Source organism: Triticum aestivum, chromosome 5D (genome assembly GCF_018294505.1).
Source record: "Triticum aestivum cultivar Chinese Spring chromosome 5D, IWGSC CS RefSeq v2.1, whole genome shotgun sequence".
Taxonomy (NCBI): Eukaryota; Viridiplantae; Streptophyta; class Magnoliopsida; order Poales; family Poaceae; genus Triticum; species Triticum aestivum.
Window position 1 is genome coordinate 326,069,745 of NC_057808.1, and position 24,438 is coordinate 326,094,182.

Sequence of the window (24,438 nt, forward strand, 5' to 3'; positions counted from 1 at the left end):
ATCTTAATCTTAATAGTAGGTTCCCACTCATCATAAAGTTTTCTAGGGATACAAACTTCCAACTCAAGCCTTTCTTCATAAGATTGCATCAAGGCATCAACGATATGTTTGGTAAAAGCCTTATTTTGACTATAAGCATGAGGAGAATTTAGCACTGATTGCAACAAGGAAATACAATCTATCAAAGAGCAATTTTCATAATTAAATTCCTTGAAATCCAAAATATTGGGTTTATTATCATCTAGGGTTTTGATTTCTTCAATCCCACTTTTATCAAATCTAGCATCAAGATCTAAAAACTCCGAATTTTTGGAACGTCTTCTAGGTAAAGGTGGATCATATTCAATCCCATCATTATCAAGATTCATATTTCAAAACAAGGATTTAATAGGGGACACATCAATAACTTTTAGATCTTCATCTTTATTTTCATAGAAATTTGAAGAACACGCTTTCATAAAGCAATCTTCCTTAGCACTCCGATTGCTCCTCTTACCAATACTGAATCTTGTGAACTCAATGCTGCTTTGTTGAATCTTGTCATGAAAGATCAATTCGCCGGCCTTCCTAGTGAAGATGCCGCTACTCATCTAAATAGCTTCGTTGATTTGTGTGATATGCAAAAGAAGAAAGATGTTGATAATGATATTGTTAAATTGAAGCTATTTCCTTTTTCGCTTAGAGATCGTGCTAAAGCTTGGTTTTCGTATTTGCCTAGAAATAGTATTGATTCATGGACAAGTGCAAAGATGCTTTTATCTCTAAGTATTTTCCTCCCGCTAAGATCATCTCTCTTAGAAACGATATTATGAATTTTAAGCAACTTGATCATGAACATGTTGCACAAGCTTGGGAGAGGATGAAATTAATGACACGTAATTGCCCTACTCATGGTTTGAATTTGTGGATGATTATACAAAAATTTTATGCCGGATTGAATTTTGCTTCTAGAAATCTTTTAGATGCGGCCGCGGGAGGCACTTTTATGGAAACCACTTTAGGAGAAGCTACTAAACTCCTAGATAATATTATGGTTAATTATTCTCAATGGCACACTAAAGGATCTACTAATAGACCGGAGTCCAAGAAATAAAAGTGTTACTACCTCAACCTTCTTGATGAAAGGCTTAGGGTTTGCATATTATTAGCACAATTGACATCAAGAGAATTTATAGTAAAATCATTGCAATCATGCTTTTTATCGAAGGAACTATCAAGTATGGGTGCAATAGCAATGATCTCATGTTTAACATACGGAACTATAGCAAATTCATCTTCATAAATATTGGCATCATGGCCACAAGAATAGCAAGCATCATGTTCATCAAGGGATATTTCAACCAAATCATCGGAATCATCATTATCTATAGATTCATGCATATCATTATTTTCTTCCAAAGCAACGGTCATTCTTTCAATAAATTATTGGACATAGACATTATGAGCAAAGTTTTCATTGCAATATTTAAGTATGACGGAATTTTCAGATTTGTTGAGGGTAAAATCATACTTTTCAATCAAAGAAGCAACTTCATGAGCACCCTTAAAAATGACAAATTCTTTGATTTGTTCGATATCATAGTAACTATAAACACCCTTTGCATAAGAAGATAAGATTTCATTATCATTGAACTCACATAGGTAGGGAAGGTGTTTTTTAGGGTTCTTAGGGCAACAAATAAAATCACACATTTCACAAAGATTCCAAGCATAGCATAGCAAACTATTTATATGATACCATAAGAGCTTCCCCTTTTCAGACAAACGATGACGCACAAAATGAGCATGCTCATCTAAAGATTTCCCATCAACTAGGCTAGTTGGGGTTTCAGCATAAGCGCATAGGGATCGAAGATGATCCAAGTAGAACACTTTAAGTGGATCCATACCAATAGATTTTTAGCAAGCAAAGATGCAAGCAAATAGAAGGCGCATGGAAACACAAAGAAAGATACATACGGGAAGAAGGCGAACAAAAAAGAGAGGGCGAATAAAACGGCAAAGGTGAAGTGGGGGAGAGGAAAACGAGAGGCAAATGGCAAATAATGTAATGCGGGAGATAAGGGATTGTGATGGGTACTTGGTATGTTGACTTTTGCGTAAACCTCCTCGGCAACGGCGCCAGAAATCCTTCTTGCTACCTCTTGAGAACTGCGTTGGTTTTCCCTTGAAGAGGAAAGGGTGATGCAGCAAAGTAGCGTAAGTATTTCCCTCGGTTTTTGAGAACCAAGGTATCAATCCAGTAGGAGGCTACGCGTGAGTCCCTCGCACCTACACAAAACAAATAAATCCTCGCAACCAACGCGATAAGGGGTTGTCAATCCCTTCACGGTCACTTACGAGAGTGAGATCTGATAGATATGATAGGATAATATTTTTGGTATATTTGTGATAAAGATGCAAAGTAAAATAAAAGCAAAGTAAAAAGCAAAGAAATAAGTAAGTCTTGGAAGATTAATATGATGAAGATAGACCCGGGGGCCATAGGTTTCACTAGTGGCTTCTCTCAAGAGCATAAGTCTTTTACGGTGGGTGAACAAATTACTGTTGAGCAATTGACAGAATTGAGCATAGTTATGAGAATATCTAGGTATGATCATGTATATAGGCATCACGTCCGAGACAAGTAGACCGACTCCTGCCTGCATCTACTACTATTACTCCACTCATCGACCGCTATCCAGCATGCATATAGAGTATTAAGTTCATAAAAACAGAGTAACGCCTTAAGCAAGATGACATGATGTAGAGGGATAAATTCATGCAATATGATAAAAACCCCATCTTGTTATCCTCGATGGCAACAATACAATACGTGCCTTGCTGCCCCTACTGTCACTTGGAAAGGTGTGACGCCCGGATAAGTAGACTACAGTAATTCCCTGCTAATGATGCCACGTCACCTCAGTTACCATTGCTAAGCTCGTGTTACTTCAAAACCGATTCAAAAACAAGTCAAACAATTAAAGTGTTCAAAAGTCAAAACTAAAATGTTCTTATTGTGACAAATAATTCATAAGATATATTGGTGGAGAAAGCAAGTCTTTATAAAATGTTTAAATGCACTAAACTAATTGAATCAGTAGCTAAAATAATTATGTAAACATCTCTTAAATGGTTAAATTATTGAAAACTACTTTTTATAACTACAAGAATACTTGTGGCAGTGGTATAATTACTATTACTAGTTTAGGTGCTAACTATATGTTTGACATAACTAAAACAATTTGAAAGATTAAACAAACAGAAAAGAAAAATATGAAAAAGTAAAAGAAAACAAAATAAACAAAAGACCCCCTCCCCTGGGCCGTTCGGCCCAACGGGGCCACCAGGTCGGCCCACCCCACCTATAACCCCCCCCACTACCAGAAACCCTAACCCCCCACTCCTCTTGATCCCCACTCCTCTCACCCCCTCCCACGATCTGGATCGGGCCGCCGCCCTGGTTTCGCAGGGCGCCGTGCTCGAGCCCCCCCCCCCCGCCCGACGACCCTGCTACGGTGGACGACCCGCCCCGCCAGCGATGACCCCCTTCTCACCCGTGCCACGGCCTCCTCGCCTCGACGCCGCGATGCCGACGTCATCGCCGGTGCTGCCTCGCCGGAATACCTCATCCCTGCCCCCCCGTCCTCATCCCCTCCCCGACGGCCTCCCCGCGCCTCGCCGAACCCTCTTCTCACGACGCATGTGAGATCCCTCTCTGTCCCTCCTTCCCACCTGCTCTGCCTGCGTCACACGCCCCTGAGATGCGCTCGCAGCGCTCCACAAACTCCCGGCCACGTGCCGCACGCGCCTGGTCGCGCTCCGTCGCCCCCGCGTAGGTCCTGGACGCCCCCGTCCCCTAACCGTGTCCCTCGCCGCGCGCGTGCACACCACCACGCCCATCGCTGCCTCGCCGGCCCCGCCCGCTGCTCACAGCCGCTCTGCTACTGCTGGCGCTGCCCTCGCCGCGTGCGCCTAGACGCTTTCGTCGTGGCCTGCAATAACGGCCGCCGACCGCGCCTCCCTGCTCCGGCCACTACCTCACCGCGGCTCCGCCGCCCCAACCCCGCAGCTGCTTCGCTCCACCGTGCCCGCGGCCACCTCCGGCGTCCGCTGCTTGCGCCGTGCCGGCGCCAAAGGGCGCCCGCTCGGCCCTCGCCCAGGTCGAGCACCCGCAGCGCCCCTGCGCCCGTAGGCTGCTTGCCCGCGAGCGCGTTAGGCCCTCTGGGCAGCTGACCAATGGGACCCGCCCCAGAAAACGAGCGCACAAAAATAATAATAATAATAAGAATTAAAATTAATTAATTAGTTAATTAACTTAATTAAGCTGCTTAATTAACCTAACTTTAGTTAACCTACTAATCAACTATTTAAACTATAGTTAGGTAAATCAGAGAATGACAGGGGGCCCCACCCCTGTTGACCGGTCAAACTTTGACTGGTCAACTGGGTCCCCTTGGCCCACATGTCAGCCCCTCTGGTACACTTATGTGTACCCAGAGCTGGGTGCACCTAGCAATTCACATTTATTTCGAATTAAATTAAATTCAAAAAATGAATAAAGCTTTGAAAATTAATATAAAATAATCCGTAGCTCGGATGAAAATACTTTGTACATGAAAGTTGCTCAGAAAGACGAGACGAATCCGAATACGCAGTCCGTTCGTTCACCACACGTCCCTAGCATAGTGAACCTGCAACATTTCACCTCCGGTCCATCTGTCCGAAAACGCGAAACATCGGGAATACTTTCCCGGATGTTTCCCCCCTTCGCCAGTAGCACCTACTACTACGTTAGGTCACCTCTAGCACCGCGTAATGCCATGTTACACTTTGTGATGCTTTGATTGCTTTGATATTTATTGTGTTCCCCCTTCGTTACTTCTTTCCGGTAGACCCCGAGACTGTCGGCGACCCCCAGTTCGACTACGGTGTTGACGACCACTCCTTGCCAGAGCAACCAGGGAAGCCCCCCCTTGATCACCAGATATCGCCTATTCTTCTCTATACTGCTTGCATTAGAGTAGTGTAGCATGTTACTGATTTTGGTTAATCCTATTCTGTTGCATAGCCTGTCATTGTTGCTACAGTTGTTACCCTTACCTGCTATCCTACTGCTTAGTATAGGATGCTAGTGTTCCATTAGTGGCCCTACACTCTTGTCCGTCTGCCATGCTATACTACTGGGCCGTGATCACTTCGGGAGGTGATCACGGGTATATACTATATACAATTATACATGACACATGTGGTGACTAAAGTCGGGTCGGCTCGTTGAGTACCCGCAAGTGATTATGATGAGGGGGCTGAAAGGACAGGTGGCTCCATCCCGGTAGAGGTGGGCCTGGGTTCCTGACGGCCCCCGACTGTTACTTTGTGGTGGAGCGATAGGGCAGGTTGAGACCACCTAGGAGAGAGGTGGGTCTGGCCCTGGTCGGCATTCGCGGATACTTAACACGCTTAACGAGATCTTGGTATTTGATGTGAGTCTGGCCATTTGGTCTATACGCACTAACCAGCTACGCGGGAACAGTTATGGGCACTCGACGTCGTGGTATCAGCCGAAGCTCTTCTTGACGTCAGCGACGGAGCGGCGCGCGCCGGATTGGACTGGAACGCCTGCTAGGCTAGGTCTGCTTCCGGCCGCCCTCACAACGTGCAGGTGTGCAATGGGCGATGGGCCCAGACCCCTGCGCGCATAGGATTTAGACCGGCGTGCTGACCTCTCTGTTGAGCCTAGGTGGGGCTGCGACGTGTTGATCTTCCAAGGCCGGGCATGACCCAGAAAAGTGTGTCCGGCCAAATGGGATCGAGCGTGTTGGGTTATGTGGTGCACCCCTGCAGGGAAGTTTATCTATTCGAATAGCCGTGTCCCTCGGTAAAAGGACGACCCGGAGTTGTACCTTGAGCTTATGACAACTAGAACCGGATATTTAATAAAACACATCCTTCCAAGTGCCAGATACAACCCGGTGACCGCTCTCTAACAGGGCGACGAGGAGGGGATCGCCGGGTAGGATTATGCTATGCGATACTACTTGGAGGACTTCAATCTACTCTCTTCTACATGCTGCAAGATGGAGATGGCCAGAAGCGTAGTCTTCGACAGAACTAGCTATCCCCCCCTTATTCTGGCATTCTGCAGTTCAGTCCATCGATATGGTCCTTTACACATATACCCATGCATATGTAGTGTAGCTCCTTGCTTGCGAGTACTTTGGATGAGTACTCACGGTTGCTTTTCTCCCTCTTTTCCTCTTTCTATACCTGGTTGTCGCAACCAGATGCTGGAGTCCAGGAGCTAGAGATCCCGAGGATGATTCTACATGGAGTTCGGCTTCGAGGAGTAGTTAGGAGGTCCCAGGCAGGAGGCCTTGCCTTTTCGATCGTTGTTACTTTTGTGCTAGCCTTCTTAAGGCAAACTTGTTTAACTTATGTCTGTACTCAGATATTGTTGCTTCCGCTGACTCGTCTATGATCGAGCACTTGTATTCGAGCCCTCGAGGCCCCTGGCTTCTATTATGATGCTTGTATGACTTATTTATGTTTTAGAGTTGTGTTGTGATATCTTCCCGTGAGTCCCTAATCTTCATCGTACACGTTTGCGTGCATGATTAGTGTACGGTCAAATCGGGGGCGTCACAAAAGAACACCGCAAGATTGAACCCAAAGCTAAGCACTTCTCCCATTGCAAGAAAGATCAATCTAGTAGGCCAAACCAAACTGATAATTCGAAGAGACTTGCAAAGATAACCAATCATACATAAAAGAATTCAGAAGATTCAAATATTGTTCATATATAAACTTGATCATAAACCCACAATTCATCGGTCTCAACAAACACACCGCAAAAGAAGATTACATCAAATAGATCTCCACGAGAGAGGGGGAGAACATTGTATTGAGATCCAAAAAGAGAGAAGAAGCCATCTAGCTAATAACTATGGACCCGAAGGTCTGAGGTAAACTACTCACACTTCATCGGAGGGGCTATGGTGTTGATGTAGAATCCCTCCGTGATCGATGGCACACAGAGGTAAACAGAAACTGCTTGATGTCTACTACGCAACCTTCTTCTTGTAGACGTTGTTGGGCCTCCAAGTGCAGAGGTTTGTAGGACAGTAGCAAATTTCCCTCAAGTGGATGACCTAAGGTTTATCAATCCGTGGGAGGCGTAGGATGAAGATGGTCTCTCTCAAACAACCCTGCAACCAAATAAAAAAGAGTCTCTTGTGTCCCCAAAACACCCAATACAATGGTAAATTGTATAGGTGCACTAGTTCGGTGAAGAGATGGTGATACAAGTGCAATATGGATGGTAGATATAGGTTTTTGTAATCTGAAAATATAAAAACAGCAAGGTAACTAATGATAAAAGTGAGCACAAACGGTATTGCAATGCGTTGAAACAAGGCCTAGGGTTCATACTTTCACTAGTGCAAGTTCTCTCAACAATAATAACATAATTGGATCACATAACCATCCCTCAACATGCAACAAAGAGTCACTCCAAAGTCACTAATAGCGGAGAACAAACGAAGAGATTATGGTAGGGTACGAAACCACCTCAAAGTTATTCTTTCCGATCAATCCATGGGGCTATTCCTATAAGTGTCACAAACAGCCCTAGAGTTCGTAGTAAAATAACACCTTAAGACACACATCAACCAAAACCCTAATGTCACCTAGATACTCCAATGTCACCTCAAGTATCCGTGGGTATAATTATACGATATGCATCACACAATCTCAGATTCATCTATTCAACCAACACAAGGAACTTCAAAGAGTGCCCCAAAGTTTCTACCGGAGAGTCAAGACGAAAATGTGTGCCAACCCCTATGCATAGGTTCATGGGTGGAACCCGCAAGTTGATCACCAAAACATACATCAAGTGGATCACGTGATATCCCATTGTCACCACAGATAAGCACGGCAAGACATACATCAAGTGTTCTCAAATCCTTAAAGACTCAATCCGATAAGATAACTTCAAAGGGAAAACTCAATCCATTACAAAAGAGTAGAGGGGGAGAGACATCATAAGATCCAACTATAATAGCAAAGCTCGCGATACATCAAGATCGTATCACCTCAAGAACACGAGAGAGAGAGATCAAACACATAGCTGCTGGTACATACCCTCAGCCCCGAGGGTGAACTACTCCCTCCTCGTCATGGAGGGCACTGGGATGATGAAGATGGCCACCGGTGAGGGATCCCCCCTCCGACAGGGTGCGGAATAGGGTCCCGATTGGTTTTTGGTGGCTACAGAGGCTTGCGGCGGCGGAACTCCCGATCTATTCTGTTCCCCGATGGTTTTAGGGTATATTGGTATATATAGGAGGAAGAAATACGTCAGGGGAGCCACGAGGGGCCCGCGAGGGTGGAGGACGCGCCCAGGGGGGTGGGCGCGCCCCCTGCCTCGTGCCTTCCTCGTTGCTTCCCTTACGTACACCCCAAGTCTTCTGGATTGCTTCTGTTCCAAAAATAACTCTCCCGAAGGTTTCGTTCCGTTTGGACTCCGTTTGATATTCCTTTTCTGCGAAACACTGAAACAAGGGGAAAACAGAAACTGGCACTAGGCTCTGGGTTAATAGGTTAGTCCCAAAAATAATATAAAAGTGTTTAATAAAGCCCATAAACATCCAAAACAGATAATATAATAGCATGGAACAAAAAAATTTATAGATACGTTGGAGACGTATCAGCATCCCCAAGCTTAATTCCTGCTCGTCCTCGAGTAGGTAAATGATAAAAACAGAATTTTTGATGTGGAATGCTACAACTCAACAATTACAACTCGATACTTAGAACAAAATATGACTCTATATGAATGCCTCCGGCGGTGTACCGGGATATGCAAAGAATCAAGAGTGACATGTATGAAATAATTATGAACGGTGGCTTTGCCACAAATACGATGTCAACTACATGATCATGCAAAGCAATATGACAATGATGGAGCGTGTCATAATAAACGGAACGGTGGAAAGTTGCATGGCAATATATCTCGGAATGGCTATGAAAATGCCATGATAGGTAGGTATGGTGGCTGTTTTGAGGAAGGTATATGGTGGGTGTATGATACCGGCGCAAAGTGCGCGGTATTAGAGAGGCTAGCAATGGTGGAAGAAAGAAGGGTGCGTATAATCCATGGAGTCCACATTAGTCATAAAGAACTCATATACTTATTGCAAAAATCTACAAGTTATCAAAGCAAAGTATTACGCGCATGCTCCTAGGGGGATAGATTAGTAGGAAAAGACCATCGCTCGTCCCCGACCGCCACTCATAAGGAAGACAATCAATAAATAAATTATGCTCCGACTTCATCACATAACGGTTCATCATACGTGCATGCTACGGGAATCACAAACTTAAACACAAGTATTTCTCAAATTCACAACTACTCAACTAGCATGACTCTAATATCACCATCTTTATATCTCAAAACAATTATCAAGCATCAAACTTTTCTTAGTATTCAACACACTCATAAGAAAGTTTTTACTAGTCTTGAATAACAAGCATATTAGGATTATTTAAGCAAATCACCATGCTATTTAAGACTCTCAAAATAATCTAAGTGAAGCATGAGAGATCAATAGTTTCTATAAAACAAATCCACCACCGTGCTCTAAAAGATATAAGTGAAGTACTAGAGCAAAACTATATAACTCAAAAGATATAAGCGAAGCACATAGAGTATTCTAACAAATTCCAAATCATGTATGGCTCTCTCAAAAGGTGTGTACAGCAAGGATGATTGTGGCAAACTAAAAAAACAAAGACTCAAATCATAGAAGACGCTCCAGGCAAAACACATATCATGTGGTGAATAAAAATATAGCTCCAAGTAAAGTTACCGATGGTAGTAGACGAAAGAGGGGATGCCTTCCGGGGCATCCCCAAGCTTTGGATTTATGGTGTCCTTAGATTATCTTGGGGGTGCCATGGGCATCCCCAATCTTAGGCTTTTGCCACTCCTTGTTCCGTAATCCATCAAATCTTTCACCCAAAACTTGAAAACTTGAAAACTTCACAACACAAAACTCAACAGAAAATCTCGTGAGCTCCGTCAGTGAAAGAAAACGAAAAACCACTTCAAGGTACTCTAATGAACTCATTATTTATTTATATTTGTGTTAAACCTACTGCATTCCAACTTCTCTATGGTTTATAAACTATTTTACTAGCCATAGATTCATCAAAATAGCAAACAACACACGAAAAACAGAATCTGTCAAAAACAGAACAGTCTGTAGTAATCTGTAACTAACGCAAACTTCTGGAACTCCAAAAAATCAGCCAAAATAGGAAGACCTATAGAATTTGTTTATTGATCAGCAGCAATTGGAATCAGTATTTTATCACGTTCTGGTGATTTTTAACAATTATTTTCATGAACAGAAAGTTTCTAGAAATTACAGCAAGATCAAATAACTATCATCCAAGAAGATCCTATAGGTTTAACTTGGCACAAACACTAATTAAAACATAAAAACACATCTAAACAGAGGCTAGAAGAAATATTTATTCCTAAACAGAAGCAAAAAGCAAAAAAACTAAAAATAAAATTGGGTTGCCTCCCAACAAGCGCTATTGTTTAACGCCCCTAGCTAGGCATAAAAGCAAGAATAGATCTAGGTATTGCCATAGTAATAGGATAGATCGGTGAAACTCATTTCATACTCTCTACGTTCGGCAGCAAGTTTTCTTTGAGGCAAGCAAAAGTAATCAAAAGGGCTAAATTTAATGGGACAAAAGTCCCCAAGATCAATTTTAGGAGGTATAGGTTCGTCCTTCGGCCCTTCGTATTGCACAACCATTTCATCATTATAAGCATTCTTTTGACAGAACTTTGTGAGCCTATACTCGAGAGAATATCCTAGCTCATTATTTCGAATAGCCAAATCATCATTAAGTTCAGAAATTCTATCAACTAGAACATTGGTAGGAACCTTTTTTCTAAGGTTTTCATTGAAAGCAACATAGTCTAGAGATTGAAAACGCATTATTTCTTCTTGATCAAAGAGGATAGCTTCTATGGGAGGACGGCCAGCGTCCACCCTATAATGCGCAAAGATTTCTTTGGCCTCTTTTATTATAAATCTAAACTCATTAGCCAAAAAGATAGTAGCGGCACGCTTAAAAGAAGAATGCTCTATATTAGAAAGTTCTAGGAAAATCCTTTGTATGCAAGGGTGCAAGTGCATAAATTGCCTTTCAAGTTCAACTATAAGCATGGAAATAGCATCAGCAAGACTACTAGTTCTATGAAGAATGGAACTGCCCATAGAAGGCAAAGCACCGGCACAAGTAAAGAAATCTTGAATAACTCCTTTCCCAATAATATTACCACTACCAATTCGAAGTCTTTTTGTATGCAAGGTACGGAGTTCTTCAGCAGGAGCATCAGAATTTTCCATGATATTATTGGCAATAATTTCCCCAATTTCAGACATAGCGACAGAAAGAGCGAGGGGCAAAAAGAAGAAGGCGAACGGAAAAGAGAGGGCAAATAAAACGGCAAGGGTGAAGTGGGGGAGAGGAAAACGAGAGGCAAATGGCAAATAATGTAATGCGGGAGATAAGGGATTGTGATGGGTACTTGGTATGTTGACTTTTGCGTAGACTTCCCCGGCAACGGCGCTAGAAATCCTTCTTGCTACCTCTTGAGCACTGCGTTGGTTTTCCCTTGAAGGGGAAAGGGTGATGCAGCAAAGTAGCGTAAGTATTTCCCTCAGTTTTTGAGAACCAAGGTATCAATCCAGTAGGAAGCTACGCGCGAGTCCCTCGCACCTACACAAAACAAATAAATCCTCGCAACCAACGCGATAAGGGGTTGTCAATCCCTTCACGCTCACTTACGAGAGTGAGATCTGATAGATATGATAGGATAATATTTTTCGTATTTTTGTGATAAAGATGCAAAGTAAAATAAAAGCAAAGTAAAAAGCAAAGGAAATAACTAAGTGTTGGAAGATTAATATGATGAAGATAGACCCGGTGGCCATAGGTTTCACTAGTGGCTTCTCTCAAGAGCATAAGTATTTTACGGTGGGTGAACAAATTACTATTGATCAATTGACAGAATTGAGCATAGTTATGAGAATATCTAGGTATGATCATGTATATAGGCATCACATCCGAGACAAGTAGACCGACTCCTGCCTGCATCTACTACTATTACTCCACTCATCGACCGCTATCCAGCATGCATCTAGAGTATTAAGTTCACAAAAACAGAGTAACGCCTTAAGCAAGATGACATGATGTAGAGGGATAAATTCATGCAATATGATAAAAACCCCATCTTGTTATCCTCGATGGCAACAATACAATACGTGCCTTGCTGCCCCTACTGTCACTGGGAAAGGACACCGCAAGATTGAACCCAAAGCTAAGCACTTCTCCCATTGCAAGAAAGATCAATCTAGTAGGCCAAACCAAACTGATAATTCGAAGAGACTTGCAAAGATAACCAATCGTACATAAAATAATTTAGAAGATTCAATATATTGTTCATAGATAAACTTGATCATAAACCCACAATTCGTCGGTCTCAACAAACACACCGCAAAAGAAGATTACATCGAATAGATCTCCACGAGAGAGGGGAAGAACATTGTATTGAGATCCAAAAAGAGAGAAGAAGCCATCTAGCTAATAACTATGGACCCGAAGGTCTGAGGTAAACTACTCACACTTCATCGGAGGGGCTATGGTGTTGATGTAGAAGCCCTCCGTGATCGATGCCCCCTCCGGCGGAGCTCCGGGACAGGCCCCAAGATGGGATCTCGTGGGTACAGAAGGTTGCGGCGGTGGAATTAGGTTTTTGGCTCCGTATCTGATCGTTTGGGGTACGTAGGTATATATAGGAGGAAGGAGTACGTGGGTGGAGCAACAGGGGGCCCACGAGGGTGGAGGGCACGCCCTGGGGGGGGGGGGGGTAGGCGTGCCCCCTACCTCATGGCCTTCTCTTTTGTTTCTTGACGTAGGGTCCAAGTCTCCTGGATCTTATTCGTTCCAAAAATCACGTTCCCGAAGGTTTCATTCCGTTTGGACTCCGTTTGATATTCTTTTTCTGCGAAACTCTGAAATAGGCAAAAAACAACAATTCTGGGCTGGGCCTCCGGTTAATAGGTTAGTCCCAAAAATAATATAAAAGTGAGTAATAAAGCCCAATAATGTCCAAAATAGTAGATAATATAGCATGGAGCAATCAAAAATTATAGATACGTTGGACTATTCCTATAAGTGTACAAACAACCCTAGAGTTCGTACTAGAATAACACCTTAACTAAGTGGGTGTGCATCCAACTCGCTTGCTCACGAAGACCTAGGGCATTTTGAGGAAGCCCATCATTGGAATATACAAGCCAAGTTCTATTATGAAAATTTCCCACTTGTATATGAAAGTGATATCATAGGAGACTCTCTATCATGAAGATTATGGTGCTACTTTGAAGCACAAGTGTGGTAAAAGGATAGTAGCATTGTCCCTTCTCTCTTTTTCTTTCATCATTTTTTTATTTGGGCCTTTTCTACTCTTTATGTATGGCCTCTTTTTTTTCTTTTTTTATTTAGTCCGGAGTCTCATCCCGACTTTTGGGGGAATCATAGTCTCCATCATCCTTTCCTCACTTGGAACAATGCTCTAATAACGATGATCATCACACTTTTATTTACTTACAACTCAAGAATTACAACTCAATACTTAGAACAAAAATATGACTCTATGTGAATGCCTCCGGCGGAGTACCGGGATATGCAATGACTCATGAGTGACATGTATGAAAGAATTATGAACGGTGGCTTTGCCACAAATACTATGTCAACTACATGATCATGCAAAGCAATATGACAACGATGAACGTGTCATGATAAACGGAACGGTGGAAAGTTGCATGGCAATATATCTCGGAGTGGCTATGGAAATGCCATAATAGGTAGGTATGGTGGCTGTTTTAAGGAAGGTATATGGTGGGTGTATGATACCGGCGAAAGGTACGCGGTATTAGAGAGGCTAGCAATGGTGGAAGGGTGAGAGTGCGTATAATCCATGGACTCAACATTAGTCATAAAGAACTCATATACTTGTTGCAAAAATCTATTAGTTATCGAAATGAAGTACTACGCGCATGCTCCTAGGGGGATAGATTGGTAGGAAAAGACCATCGCTCGTCCCCGACCGCCACTCATAAGGAGGACAATCAATAAATAAATCATGCTCCGACTTCATCATATAACGGTTCACCATATGTGCATGCTACGGGAATCACAAACTTTAGAACAAGTATTTCTCAAATTCACAACTACTCAACTAGCATGACTTTAATATCACCATCTTCATATCTCAAAACAATCATAAGGAATCAAACTTCTCATAGTATTCAATGCACTTTATATGATAGTTTTTATTATATCCCTCTTGGATGCCCATCATATTAGGACTAAATTCGTAACCAAAGCAAATTACCATGCTGTTTAGGAATCTTAAAATAATATAAGTGAAGCATGAGAGTTCATATATTTCTTCAAAATAAAACCACCGCCGTGCTTTAAAAGATATAAGTGAAGCACTAGAGCAAACGACAAACTACTCCGAAAGATATAAGTGAAGATCAATGAGTAGTTAAATAATTATGTAACTATGTGAAGACTCTCTAACATTTAAGAATTTTAGATCTTTGTATTTTATTCAAACAGCAAGCAAAGCTAAAGAAAATAAAACGACGCTCCAAGCAAAACACAGATCATGTGGTGAATAAAAATATAGCTCCAAGTAAAGTTACCGATGAACGAAGACGAAAGAGGGGATGCCATCCGGGGCATCCCCAAGCTTAGGCTCTTGGTTGTCCTTGAATATTACCTTGGGGTGCCTTGGGCATCACCAAGCTTAGGCTCTTGCCACTCCTTATTCCATAGTCCATCGAATCTTTACCCAAAACTTGAAAACTTCACGACACAAAACTTAACAAAAAATCTCGTGAGCTCCGTTAGCGAAAGAAAACAAAACACCACTTCAAGGTACTGTAATGAACTCATTCTTTATTTGTATTGGTGTTAAATCTACTGTATTCCAACTTCTCTATGGTTTATAAACTATTTTACTAGCCATAGATTCATCAAAATAAGCAAGCAACATAATGAAAACAGAATCTGTCAAAAACAGAACAGTCTGTAGTAATCTGTATCAAACGTATACTTCCGGAACTCCAAAAATTCTAAAATAAATTTGTGGACCTGAGGAATTTGTCTCGTAATCATCTGCAAAAAGAATCAACTAAATAGCACTCTCCAGTAAAAACTTTTAGTTAATCTCGTGTGCATTAAAGTTTCTGTTTTTTACAGCATGATCATAAAGACTTCACCCAAGTCTTCCCAAAGGTTCTACTTGGCACAAACACTAATTAAAACATAAAACCACATCTAACCATAGGCTAGATAGATTAGTTATTACTGAACAGAACCAAAAAGCAAGAAACTAAAATAAAATTGGGTTGCCTCCCAACAAGCGCTAACATTTAACGCCCCTAGCTAGGCATGATGATTTCAATGATACTCGCATAAGACATAAGAATTGAAACATAAAGAGAGCATCATGAAGAATATGACTAGCACTTTTAAGTCTAACCCACTTCCTATGCATAGGGATTTTGCGAGCAAACAACTTATGGGAACAATAATCAACTAGCATAGGAAGGCAAAACAAGCATAACTTCAAAACTTTAAGCTCATAGAGAGGAAACTTGATATTATTGCAATTCCTACAAGTATATATTCCTCCCTCATAATAATTTTCAGTAGCATCATGAATGAATTCAACAATATAACCAGCACCTAAAGAATTCTTTTCATGATCTACAAGCATAGAAAATTTACTACTCTCCACATAAGCAAATTTATTCTCATCAACAATAGTGGGAGCAAACTCAAGAAAATAACTATCATGTGATTGAAAATTAAGATCAAGATGACAAGTTTCATGGTTATCATTATTATTTATGGCATATGTGTCATCACAATAATCATCATAGATTGGAGGCATGCTTTCATCATAGTAAATTTGCTCATCAAAGCTTGGGGGACAAAAAATATCATCTTCATCAAACATAGCTTCCCCAAGCTTGTGGCTTTGCATATCATTAGCATCATGGGTATTCATAGAATTCATACTAACAACATTGCAATCTTTCTCATCATACAAAGATTTAGTGCCAAACATTTTAATGCATTCTTCTTCTAACACTTTGGCACAATTTTCCTTTCCATCATACTCACGAATGATATTAAAAAGATGAAGCGTATGAGGCAGACTCAATTCCATTTTTTTGTAGTTTTCTTTTATAAACTAAACTAAACTAGTGATAAAACAAGAAACAAAAAGATTCGATTGCAAGATCTAAAGATATACCTTCAAGCACTCACCTCCCCGGCAACGGCGCCAGAAAAGAGCTTAGTTGACAGGGTGTGAGTGCCGCTTACCTAGCCTCCCCGGCAACGGCGCTAGAAACTGCTTGATGTCTACTACACAACCTTCTTCTTGTAGACGTTGTTGGGCCTCCAAGTGCAGAGGTTTGTAGGACAGTAGCAAATTTCCCTCAAGTGGATGACCTAAGGTTTATCAATCCGTGGGAGGCGTAGGATGAAGATGGTCTCTCTCAAGTAAATCTGCAACCAAATAACAAAGAGTCTCTTGTGTCCCCAACACACCCAATACAATGCTAAATTGTATAGGTGCACTAGTTCGGTGAAGAGATGGTGATACAAGTGCAATATTGATGGTAGATATAGGTTTTTGTAATCTAAAAATATAAAAACAGCAAGGTAACTAATGATAAAAGTGAGCGTAAACGGTATGGCAATGCGTTGAAACAAGGCCTAGGGTTCATACTTTCACCAGTGCAAGTTCTCTCAACAATAATAACATAATTGGATCATATAACTATCCCTCAACATGCAACAATGAGTCACTCCAAAGTCACTAATAGTGGAGAACAAACGAAGAGATTATGGTAGGGTACGAAACCACCTCAAAGTTACTCTTTCCAATCAATCCGTTGGGCTATTCCTATAAGTGTCACAAATAGCCCTAGAGTTCGTACTAGAATAACACCTTAAGACACAAATCAACCAAAACCCTAATGTCACCTAGATACTCCCATGTCACCTCAAGTATCCATGGGTATGATTATACGATATGCATCACACAATCTCAGATTCATCTATTCAACCAACACATAGAACCTAAAAGAGTGCCCCAAAGTTTCTACCGGAGAATCAAGACGAAAACGTGTGCCAACCCCTATGCATAGGTTCATGGGCGGAACCCGCAAGTTGATCACCAAAACATACATCAAGTGGATCACGTGATATCCCATTGTCACCACAGATACGCACGACAAGACATACATCAAGTGTTCTCAAATCGTTAAAGACTCAATCCAATAAGATTACTTCAAAGGGAAAACTCAATCCATTACAAGAGAGTAGAGGGGGAGAAGAAACATAAGATCCAACTATAATAGCAAAGCTCGCGATACGTCAAGATCGTGCCAAATCAAGAACACGAGAGAGAGAGAGATCAAACACATAGCTACTGGTACATACCCTCAGCCCTGAGGGTGAACTACTCCCTCCTTGTCATGGAGAGCGCCGGGATGATGAAGATGGCTACCGGTGAGGGATCCCCCCTCCGGCAGGGTGCCGGAACAGGGTCCCGATTGGATTTTGGTGGCTACAGAGGCTTGCGGCGGCGGAACTCCCGATCTCTTCTATTCCCCGATGGTTTTAGGGTATATTGGTATATATAGGAGGAAGAAATACGTCAGGGGAGCCACGAGGGGCCCACGAGGGTGGAGGGCGCGCCCCTGCCTCGTGCCTTCCCCGTTGCTTCCCTTACGTACACCCCAAGTCTTCTGGATTGCTTCTGTTCCAAAAATAACTCTCCCGAAGGTTTCATTCCGTTTGGACTCCGTTTGATATTCCTTTTCTGCGAAACACTGAAACAAGGGGAAAACAGAAACTGGCACTAGGCTCTGGGTTAATAGGTTAGTCCCAAAAATAATATAGAAGTGTTTAATAAAGCCCATAAACATCCAAAACACATAATAGAATAGCATGGAACAATAAAAAATTATAGATATGTTGGAGACGTATCAGTTGCGCAGTGCCCACACATGATGAACCAGAGCGCATCAAGAAAGCAACTCCCTGTTGTCTCTCTATATGTGGTGCACGTGCTTTTCGAAAGTAAAGTAGGAACATTAGCTGACCAATTAAATGTTACCTGTTTTAGTAATATCAGCATCATATCAGATTCGTACTTGAGCAACAAGTTTGGAATTATGAGTGGCACGTTGTTTAGCTTGATGGATTCAGGAGCAGTGCTAAGCAGGTACGATGATGGTACTGAATATAAAGGCATGTCTGCATGCAAGTCGTGTGACTTTTGTCATTTGGGTCAGTCGACCATTTCAGGCGGTTGGATGAAGATCCTACGTCTCCTAACCCTTCTTCTTCCTCGTCTCTGATTCTTCCCATACAGAACACCGCACGGGCCACTGGCCGGACCACCGGCCCCCATCGCCTGTGTTCCTCCGCCACCCCCACCCCAACCCATGCCCCCACCCGCGTCGAGTTTTCTTCGTTCGGCGAGGCCCCACCACCGCCCCCACAACCACCGTCCCCACCCGAGCCCCTTCGTTCGCACCGGCGAACTCCGGCGAGCTCTAAAAAATCAAATGACCGAATTTTGAAATTTAGTCTACTGTGATTTAACTAGTGTGGAATATAAAAGGGGAAAACCATAAGCATTGGGAGTATAGTATTGAGCATGCCATGGCGGATCTGAAGGTGCAAACCGGACAAAGGCAACTTCGCAACCAATGTTTGCTTTCAACTAGCAAGTAAGTGATGGACAAGAAATCAGAGTAAAGCAGTGGCGATCTATTTTCTTGCTGTGATAAAGAAGTTGAGCAGATACGAAAGAGTACCACCTCTGGTGCAGCGCCGTGTATGCATCTGCTGAGAATTTGATGGTGCTGCGGTAGCGATGGCTGTCGGCGGCGTGGAAGCAGATCTAGGAGGGTAGACGGTGGCGGCGGGGCGCAGTGGACGAGACGGTCATAGGAGAGGCGCCGACAAGGAGGACGACGGCGGGGATGAAGCGAGAGGACGGGATGCAAGGATCCCGGTCCAAAGCCATGGATGAGAGAGGTTGATCTCTTGTAATGGACGGCGGCGTCGGGGTATCAGCTCTGGCATGGTGGAGGAGGACGGTGGTGGATTGGGTGGCGGACGGAGGAGGCTGGGGTGGAGAGGGTGTTTTGGCGCCCACGGAGTACGAATGGGGAAATGGAGGTAGAGAGGAAGGGGGGAACCATGTCTTCAGGGCGCGCTTGTCTCAAATGCGAGGAAATTTACAAACTTAGCCCCCGTTTCAAATTTCCTACATCACAACAATATTAGTCGGTTGGGGATAGGACAGTAATCTCGCATACACCAAATATTTGCCGACGAGAGTTTGTTTTTGGCGCCCACCGTGTATGAATCGGGAAGGGAGTCAATTTCGGCCGAGGACACACTGTGTTTTGGCGCCCACCGTGTATGAATCCGGGTGAGAGGCGGTTATGTCACGTTTGAGTGAAATTACAAACCTACCCCTATCAAAACCTATAGAAATCGAGCAGATAGGCTTTGCGTGGCAGGGATAGGCAGTAGTAATTTCCATCTCGCAAATTTTGGTTTCGGGCGGTTACTGCGACTTTCCCCGCTTTGTTCAAATTTTGCAGAGTGCACGTTTACCGTGCCAACTCAATTCGAATCCCGTTTGTATTCTATTTTTTTCCGGGCGGGATCCATTTTCGATTGGAATAAAATTCTATATACATCATTTTTTATATATACTTTCAAAAGCACAACACCCTTTATACATAAATATGGTTTACAAATGGCATGATCTCAGATTCATAAGGTTGTATCCATCAATTTGGATTTTCAAATATTTGAAACCACTTTATATTGAAATCCAATGTATGCATTCCTCGCTAACTGTCTCCAATTAATGTGTGTTTCATGTGGGGTTTTTTTACTTCTCAAACATGTATAATGTGTTTCACACATGCAACATATAGTGTAATCCCGTTTAGACATTAATTGCATACAAACCATGCATTGTTTCTAATTAAAGAATCTATGGATCACCAATATTGATAAACTATATAACATTACACGTGCCCCAAATTCAAATGAATATGCATGTTTGATACACCAATTTGCGTTATGATATTATCGATGTCGTGATCTCCAGTTTAAATATTTGAATCCCATTTAATCCAGATATTCGTCTCATATAACTATCACTCATGCTTATATAGAACTATCTCTCTAGACCTATACATGTCCATCGTCTCTTGGGTATCTCTCGTGCTACCTGTATGTCGACAATGATCTTTTATCTTTGTAACACACTGACGGCACTCTCTCCCTCGACCTTCATCACTCTATCTCTCTCTAAGTATATCTCGCTCCCTGCTATGTGTCTCTAACTATGATTCTCCATGTGGAATCTCTTTCTCTCACACAAACACAAAACTTTGTCTCCCGGGGTCTCATTTCTCTCTACTATTCCCCTGTGTGCCACTCGCACACCCCTCATACAGAGATGTCTTTCGCTCCTTAGGTATGAGAACCTATGACTCTTCCTCTTAAATATCTCTTTCTCACACACAAACACAAACCCTATCTCCCAGGGTCTCATCTTTCTCCACTGTTCTCTTGTATGTCGCTCACACACACTCTCTCTCCCTAGAGATATCTTGCGTTCCCTCATATGTCTCTCTAGCTATCACTCTCGTTGGAAATATCTTTCTCTCTCGCAGACACAAAACTCCGTCTCTCGGGATCTCATTTCTCTCCGATATTTGTTTGTATGTGAGTCACATGCACCCTTTCTTCATCTCTCTCACACCCACACACATAACTCAGCCTTCTGATCCACTCGAATCCTATCTCTAACGCACACTAGCTAGCATCTTTATCTTTCTATTTATTTGTTTCTCCATCAACCTTCTTTCATTTATAGGTTGATCTCTTTTGCACAATCGTTGTGCCCCACTCCCTCTGCTCACCATAGATGCATGCTCCAGCCCACGCCACTATCTCTTAAAGACAAAAACACATGCTCAATTGTCGGGCCTTCTTCCCTGCATTCTCACATGCATGCATATTGTCATACCGATCCATCTCTCCCATGTCGTTGATCTTATGACTTATGTCTTCTTTCTTTTATCTCGATCATGCGCGCGCACACACACACACATCCCACGTATACATGTATACCTCTCACACATGCACGTTCAAGGTCTCTATGTCTCCATACGTAGTTAATTACCCTCAACCCTAACGCCACATCGAATCGTTCTCTTCTTGCGTGCACATAACTTCCGCCTGGATGGGTAAAACACACACTCACACTTAACAATCTCCTTCTAGCTACCCCCCCCTCACACTCTTCCCCTATATCCCCTAAACCAATAAGACCATCTCTTCGTTTAATTCCCGCCTACATGCACCATCGATATATAGTAGTCTTCCTCGATGTCTCTCGAACAAACACGTTCTCTCGATGTCGACTCCTCTCACGCGCACACACCTTCTCTTCCCTCTCTACGAGCATTTTCTCTCTCGCACCCCATCGTTGGTGGCCTCTGCCATACACATCACCTCTCTATGATGAAGACATGCACACTTAAATTACATCCGCCACCAAGGACCCCGCGACACACACACACCCCCCCCCACACACACACACCCACCCACACACACAAACACACACACACACACACACACACTAAGACTCCATCACACACACACACACTAAGACTCCATCTCTCTCTCTCTCTCTCACACACACACCCACACACACACACAAACACACACACACTAAGACTCCATCTCACACACACATGCTCTAGGCGGAGCATTTGTTCCTACCACCCTTCATCCAACCTTACCCGTATGATAAACAATCACCTTAATTTACTTGTATAACATGGACAAATTCCACTTTACTTTAGTAGTTAGCAAACTTATCATCTGTACCCTTATAAAAAACCGAGTTGGCGATGATGGTGTGCTTGCCATCTTGTAATATAGACCGTCTGATCTATATCTGACGGATAGAAAGCAAACTATGATAATTTTACAAAAGATACCCGCACCTTTCTCCACATCCTTATCTCCCACAACCTCATTGCTGAGCAATTAAAAAAGAAAGTCTCTGGAATAATCTAGCATGGTGGCCGCTGCCGCCTGCCGGCGCCGTCCATCCCCATGCCTCCGCCCATTCCGACCACCAGTCACCACCACGCTCCACTCCTCCTCACCTTATCTCTCATCTTTCATTTTTTTCGATGACATTCTCGAGATACTAGTTTTCCGATAAAATTCTCAAAATATCATTAGTTTTTACACATGGGATTACTCCTGCATGGGTAAATCACAACAGGTGTTTTGTAAAAAAATGCATATTGATGTTCCATGCAATGCACGAGCATCCTGCTTGTAATTATATAACGCAAATCATGAGCAGGAAGTGACATTTTTTTACACAACCACGTTAACATGGCCACGTAAATCACTAGATAAAGTAAATACCATTATACTTATATCCTGATGCAAAAGGTTGAGTACATGTCCGAAGAGTAGAGTCGCACACACGCACTCTGTCTCTCAGAATCTCTCTCTCACACACACACACCAGTTACGTGACACCCACTTAAGCAGACATGTATGTTACAATTTGTGCACCCGCGGGTACACGTGATGCTGCGCATTTATTTAAGCCGGACGGCGAACCCAAATAGTAGCTGCATTCATTCCCCTCCCGCCGCCTCTTCTCTAGTCGCCGTCTCCCGGTAGCCATGGCCTGGCCGAAGGTAACAACATACGCCATACGCCCGCCGGAGCAGCGCTTTAATCTGGAAATTTTAGTGGTCATGCATGCATCTTTTTGTGCTAGCACTCCTATATAAGGGTTGACCGGTCGCTTCCCGCGGATGTGCGCTGGCGGTGGAAGAGGAAGGAGAAGGGAAGCGGGTTGTGGAGTAACGTTTTTACCACAATTTCTTAGGAAACTGAGTGCAATAATTGAGTAGTTTTGCAAACTACCAGTACTACACCTGAAACGGTTCAAAACCTATACTCCCTTGCCAGCGCGCGCTTCCCACGTGAAACGGTCAGCGTTGCCCTGGAGCGTCAGTGCCGCATTAATGCCCGGCCAGAGCGGAGGCGACCTCTCACTGGCCCCGGCTTTGAAGTGGCGTGACGGCCGAGAGAGCGCCGCTTCCCGGTGCACGCGACTGCTCCGCGTCGAGGCTGGCCATAGGCCCTGTTTGGATCCATGGGTTAGAGTTAGTTTGAGCTAGTTGGGGCTCAAATAGCCCTAAAGTATCCAAGCATGAGGGTTTAAATTGGAGCAAGTTGCACCGAACCCACCAAAAAAACTATCCCACCCAAGAGGTTCTAACTGGAGATAGTTCTCATTGGGACCACTAAAAAATCACTTTTCTCTCTCCATCAAGTGCATTTATTGTCAATCTAACCCTGTCACCCAAACACCTCTTTGGCTACAGTTAGTTCAGGGTTAGTCATGAGTTAGTCTAACCTCTAGCTAAGTTAGAGGATCCAAACAGAAGCAGTATAGGACATGCAAGTTGCTCAAAGCATACAGTGAAATTCGTACGTGAAAGGATTTTTTCTTTTTGAAAACGGAACGTGAAAGGAAAAAAAATTAGAACGCTCTTGGCATGTCGCTAACATGTGATGAGTTAACCAGCCTCAATAGACGGCAAAAACGCCAGCCCGCCGCACTTTGAGAGAGACGAGGAGGGAGAAGCGATACGGGCTGCTGGATTACTAGAGATAGGTGTCGCTCGGAAGCCAAGAAATATGGTGAGAGCGTGGGTTAGCCATGTACTAGTATGATGTAACTACACTGGGCTGCTGTGTTTTGTACTCTTCCAGTCCACTGTGGAGATGATTGGTTGATTTTATATCGCTGAATAATATAAAATATTATGAGTGCAGACGCTCCACCACGAGGTTCCTTGCTCCTTCTCGATCGTCGGGAATCTATGTTCTTCCACTCTATTTTTTTATGTGAGCTTTGTTCATCCTTTTGCCAACAAGCAAGACATCTAGCATCAAGGTGCACGTGTCATGCAAGGATCGTTCCATCTATATGAAGAACACGTGGGACTGGAACTACGAGACGGACATGTACCCACTAGTGGACGTGCGAACCTGTGTAATGTAGCACAGTAAGTGAAGTAGAAAGGCACAAATAGTATGAACATGCGTGGCATATAGGCATTTGTCTCTTACTACCACTAAATGTTGTACGTGCAATGCGCGGTGATGTTATGGAGTACGTGACTAAGTACT